The following is a 6,494-nucleotide window of genomic DNA, read 5'->3' on the forward strand; positions in this document are numbered from 1 at the left end:
ACCACCTTTCTCTCTTTGAATAGTCTCTGGGTCTTGCATATGTAATCTAGTCCACTGGGGCAGACAATGAGATAGACCACGTACATGGATGTACAGGTAAAGCGTTGCCGTATGTTGTCTCATTTACCTGTATGTGGATGTTTAAAATATGTGCCAGGGATCATGATGTAGCATGTGACACAGCCCAGGCATCTGACACAACCTGGATTGTCTGCCCGTGTCCCATGGGATATCATATTTAGCTACAGGACCTGTGATTACAAGCAGATCCTGCAGATTTTTGTCTCTGCTATGCCCAAATAGAGGTAATTGTCCCAATTGTATTGTATTGTATGTCTTTATTTATATAGCGCCATAAATATACATAGGGCTTCACAGTAATAACACATGTGGTAACAAATAAATAATAGATAATATAAATAACAGATCATGGGAATAAGGGCTTTAGACATAAAAGTAACATTAAGGAAGAGGAGTCCCTGCCCCGAGGAGCTTACAGTCTAATTGGTAGGTAGGGAGAACGTACAGAGACAGTATCAGGGAGTTCTGGTAAGTGCGTCTGCAGGGGGCCAAGCTTTATGTATCATGTGTTCAGAATGTTCACAGTGCTATTCATATGCTTCTTTAAGCAAATGTGTCTTAAGGTGGGTCTTAAAGGTGGATAGAGAGGGTGCTAGACGGGTACTGAGGGGAAGGGCATTCCAGAGGTGTGGGGCAGTCAGTGAAAAGGTTTAAGGCGGGAGAGGGCTTTAGATACAAGTTAGAAGGCCGGACAGCAGGAGGTTACAGTAATCAAGACGGGAGAGAATGAGGGCCTGAGTCAGAGTTTTAGCAGTCGAGCAATAGAGGAAAGGGCGTATCTTAGTTATTTTGCGGAGGAAAAAGCAACAGGTTTTAGAAATGTTTTGAATGTGAGAGAGGAGTCGAGTGTGACCCCTAGGCAGCGTGCTTGGGCTACTGGGTGAGTGATCGTAGATCCAACAGTAATGTGGAAGGAGGTAGTAAGGCCAGGTTTGGGAGGAAGTATGAGGAGCTCTGTTTTAGCCATGTTGAGTTTAAGGCGGCGGAGGGCCATCCAAAATGATATAGCAGAGAGACATTCAGAAACTTTGGTTTGTACAGCAGATGTATGGTCGGGTATTGAATAGTATATTTGTGTGTCGTCAGCATAGAGGTGATAATTAAACCCAAAAGATGTTATTAGGTCATCTAAAGAGAGTGTAAACAGAGAAAAGAGAAGAGGTCCCAGGACAGAGCCCTGGAGTACCCCCACAGAGAGATCAATAGAGGAGGAGGAGGTGCTAGCAGAAGAGACACTGAAAGAACGATGGGAGAGGTAGGATGAGATCCAGGATGAGATCCAGGATAGAGCTTTGTTCTGAATATCAAGAGTATGGAGAATGTGAAGAAGAAGAGGGTGGTCCACAGTGTCAAATGCTGCAGAGAGGTCGAGTAATATGAGCAGAGTGTAATGACCTCTGTCTTTGGCAGCATTGAGGTCGTCAGTTATTTTAGTGAGGGCTGTTTCCGTGGAGTGAGCAGTGCGGAAGCCAGATTGTAGAGGGTCTAGGAGAGAATAGGTGTTGAGAAAATGGAGCAAGCGAGAGAATACAAGACGTTCAAGGAGTTTAGAGGCAAAAGGCAGGAGGGAGACAGGTCGATAGTTAGAAAGACAGGTAGGGTCAAGCTTGCTGTTTTTGAGTAATGGTATGACTGTTGCATGTTTGAAGGAGGATGGAAAGGTTCCAGAGCAGAGGGAGGAGTTAAAAATGTGTGTGAGCGTAGGGATTATAGTAGGAGCAAGAGGTTTTAGGAGATGGGAGGGAATTGGGTCAAGAGGGCAAGTGGTAGAGGGAGAAGAGGCAATCAACAGCGACACATCCTCCTCTGAGACAGTGGAAAAAGAGTTAAGGAAGGCAAGAGGAGAGTTAGGAAGAGGTGTAGGATGGGAGGAAGAAACACAGGGGATGTTCTGACGTATGGATTCCACCTTTTCCTTAAAATAGTCAGCAAAGTCCTGAGCGGAGATGGAGGAAAGAGAGGCAGCTGAGGGTGGTTTGAGTAAAGTATCAAAGACAGAGAACAGTCGGTGTGGGTTAGACATGTGCATGTTGATTAGTGAAAAAAAGTAGGCTTGTTTAGCTTGCAAGAGGGCAGAGTTGAAACAGGATAGCATAAATTGTAGTGAAGGAAGTCTGCGAGAGTATGAGATTTCCTCCAGAGGCGTTCAGAGGAACGAGTGGAGGAACGCAGCATGCGCGTTTGGGAATTTAACCAGGGTCTAGGGTTAGATGGGCGAGTGAGGCAGAGAGAAAGCGGGCATGTAGATCAAGAGAGGAGGACAAGGCAGAGTTGTAGTTCCTGACCAGGTTGTCAGGGTCTGTAGCAGAGCTGAGAGAGGTGAGGAAAGAGTGTAAAGTGGACTCAAAGTCAGGTAAGTGAATAGAGCGCAGGTTTCTGCCGAACCGGGGGGTAGATAGAGGGGGAGAAGGGGAGAAGCGAGATAGAGAGAATGAAATGAGGTGATGGTCAGAGAGAGGAAAAGGGGAAATGGAGAAATCAGAGAGAGAAATGTTTTTAGTGAAAACCAGGTCTAAGTAGTGGCCATCCTTGTGGGTGCTGGCTGCAGTCCACTGTTGAAGGCCAAAAGAAGAGGTTAGAGAAATAAAGCGGGAAGCCCAAGGGAAAGAGGGGTCATCAATGTGACAATTGAAGTCCCCGAGGAAAAGAACAGGGGAGTCTGAGGAGAGAAAGAAAGAGAGCGAGGATTCAAAGTGAGAGAGAAAGGCAGAAGGGGGATAAGTAGAGGTAGGTGGGCGATAGATGACCGCCACGTGGACAGGGAGAGGAGAGAAGATCTGACCTGTGTGAACCTTAAAGGAGGGAAAAGCAAGAGAGAGGGGAATAGGAAGGGTTCGGTAACCGAAGAGAGAGGAGAGCAGGAACCCCACGCCTCCACCCCTGCCATCAGGGCGCGGAGTGTGGGGAAGGAAAGGCCACCATAAGAGAGGGCAGCTTCCAGAGCAGAGTCAGACTGAGTGAGCCAGGTCTCAGTTATAGCAAAGAGAAGCAGGGAGTGAAAGAGAAAGAAGTCATGCACAGAGAGGAACTTCTTAGAGTGGGAGCGAGCATTCCAAAGGGCACAGGAGAAAGGGAGAGAGGAGGGAGGGTGACAGGGGATCAGTATGAGGTTGGAGGGGTTAACACCAGAAGGAGTAGAAGTTGTATGTGGGAGGTGAGGACTAGAGCAAGTAGAAATAAGGCAGGGACCAGGTTTGGGAGAGATTTCCCCAAAAGCAAGGAGGAGAAGCATGGAAAGAAAGAGAATGTGTGAGGATGATTTGTAGGGGTATGTTTTAGTGCAGGGTGTATAGCAGTGTGGTGACAGAGGGCGCAGGTAAGAAATGAGTTCATGTGAACTGAGAAGTGGGGAAGAAAGGAGAGATGGAAATATATGAATAGAGTTAGAGACATAAGGAGACTGGTGGAAGAAAGTGCATAATTTGAAAATAAGTGAGGTTACAGCAAATATAAAAAATAAAGGCGGCATCACAGCAATAGTTAAGTGTTGAGATGTACAGTCTGGGATAGATGATATCCTCCTTCCAACGTAGATCAAAAACAGGAATCAGAAGCAGTAGGTGTTGTCCACTTTTCCACTTCTTTTTGAACTTCCTTTTTAAACTTCATATCTACTTGAAACATTTCTACTAAAAAGCATATTTGCTTAGGAGCATTGGCTGCAGGCAGTAATGGCTGTTATGAATTTACTTATATACTTTTAGAAAGTCACCTGGTTGGCACAACAAACTTAATTAGCACATGTGAGGGACGTTAAAGCAAATGGTTTTTCTAAGGTGGGTGTTGTCTTGCACAAGTGTGAAAGCTGAATTAAATTAAGACAGAAGGGGGATGATTTACAGACAGACAATTTGGAATATGGTTTTACCTAAATAGAACTAAATACACAGCAGGGGAGGATATTAGGACAGAAAGACAATTTGGAATTTTGTTTTACCTAAATAGAACTAAATACACAGCAGGGGAGGATATCAGGACAGACAGACAATTTGGAATATGGCAATGATGCATCTAAGGTACTGTCACTAGATAGAATGTGCCAATTGCGCCTTATGGATGAACAAAACTTTTGAGAGATCAAACTATATCGGTTAACAATAATGGTTCGTTTGGAACTGCCAAGGGTAGCATTATTAGTTAATCCGAGTTAAACAATCCTGTCACATTGCGTGTGTAGCCCTGGTAAGAAATGGGGCTATAGTTCTATCCTCCTCCTGTGTGTAAACTCTGCTAAGGGCAGATTGCCAGGAGTTGTCATGGGTTTTCCCTGCTTATGACACTGGGCTGTGTAAGTAAAGGGAGGTCCCGTGACCCTGTGTCCAATCAAGAGACACAAGGGCGGTGCCTACTGGAGACTTCATAGAGCAGTGTCACATCCTATTTAGTTGAGTTCTATCTGAGTGAGTTAGTGTTAGGAGTGAGCAGCTCATGAGTAGAACTGCTGTAGCAATAGTTAGTGAGGTGGACCAAGTACCTCTCATCCTGCTTAGGGGGTGAGGGAAGAGCCAGCCCCACTCTGGATGCCCTTTGGTCCAGAGTGGCGGCAGGGACTATCACAAGGGAGAACAATAGTGGACTGTGCATCCCTGTACCTGTCGGCTGCTGCCCAAGAGAATAAAGAGACTGCTGCTTTTAAAGATAATCCTTGTGTGAGACTGGAATCTCTCTATCCCTGGGAGGGGGATTTCTGTGGTAGGATTCCACCCCGCATTCCTGGGGCTTGCTACAGATGGAGGAGCTGCACCATTGAACGAGAACGAAGGCATTCACCCCAGTAACCTGTTCCTGTTGTCCCCCATGTCATCGCGGGAGACTCAGGCCCTCCTGTTACCAGCAGGTATGCACCACACGGAGACATATAGCCAGACCCAGAACACCTTAGGGGACCTAATCTGCAAGTGAGGGGGGGGGGAAGGGGGGAGAATGGGCTATACATGTATACGGCTAGATCTGACATCGCCTTCGCTGTATCCTCTCTGGATAAACTTCTGCCCCATAAATTGTAATTGTTAATCGCGTTTGACTGGATCACTGACGATCCGCATAACACGTAGCATCTGTGAATATGGTAGGCCACATTTAAGTGGCAGTGGGTGGAAGCTGCCATCCCACGGTTTTCTATAACAAGAAGGACAGACTTATTACAAGCTTATATGGGCTGCATATTTAGACTGTTTCTGACCTGTGGTTGCTCTGCTGCTATTGATGCCCCCCCCCCCTGGTTCTGATCCCCCTGCCCTGGTTTGTAGTACCCAGCAGACACACATCTAGGACATATGTTTTATGTTATAGTTGCACTTTTGATCCTCTGTGTTGATAATTATCACTACACTAGTTGATATATATTTGGACACATTGTTCCCTTATTAAGTGTTTCCGATGTGTTCACCACCTTCTATGGTCTACTACTAACAAGAGAGCTTAGGATTCCCTCCCCTTAGGCTCCTCCTCTCTGCTCTGTCACTCCTGTGACATCACTGGGGGTGTCACTTTGGTTTTTGGCTCCAATTTTTTCACATTGGCTGTGGTGTAGGTTATATCTGGGTATCACACTGGTTGTGGTGTAGGGTATATCTGGGTATCACACTGGTTGTGGTGTAAGATATATCTGGGTATCACACTGGGTGTGGTGTAGGGTATATCTGGGTATCACACTGGTTGTGGTGTAGGGCATATCTGAGTATCACACTGGTTGTGGTGTAGGGTATATCTGGGTATCACACTGGTTGTGGTGTAGGGTATATCTGGGTATCACACTGATTGTGGTGTAGGTTATAGAAACAACAGAGGGATAGGGAGTGATCACAGGACCATACCAATTGAATAATGTAGTCAAATATATAAGTGAGGTAATCAAAGAGATGGGTGCAAACTGTGAACTGAAAAGTGAATCAGAAAAAGGGGGAAGGGAAACACAAAATGAATGTGCACCCTAAAAGAATTCACTTATATGCACACCAAACTAGTGTAAAAATTAACTTTTAATAAATTTCCTTAAAATTAGTGTCTGTAGTCTCCTGGTTCTAACTTTGTAGACCCTAGCAGTTAGTCATTCATTTATTTATTTCCATAGTTTGTGTGCCTGCTTTCCTTGCACTCTATGTGAGGCGTTTTCACAGTCATCACTGTGCTATTCACCCCAGCACTGCTGTGTCTGGCAGTCTTATGTTGCAGTGTCTGTACCATCATTACACTGTATGTGCTAGCTTTATTATTCAGGCACTTTTACTTCAACACACCTAAGCCTCTATTGCAGTGCGCAGTGCTGGTCCATCTAGCAAGGAAGCTTAATCCGTTGGCCACCCACTTGCGAACAACTATATACTCCTACTACTGGGTCTCATCGTTGCTCCAGAGGGGTTAACACCCTGACTCTTAGCATCCTCTGTCTTTTGTATCCCACCAACATTAAG

This window comes from Ascaphus truei, chromosome 6 (genome assembly GCF_040206685.1).
Source record: "Ascaphus truei isolate aAscTru1 chromosome 6, aAscTru1.hap1, whole genome shotgun sequence".
In the NCBI taxonomy this organism is placed as follows: Eukaryota; Metazoa; Chordata; class Amphibia; order Anura; family Ascaphidae; genus Ascaphus; species Ascaphus truei.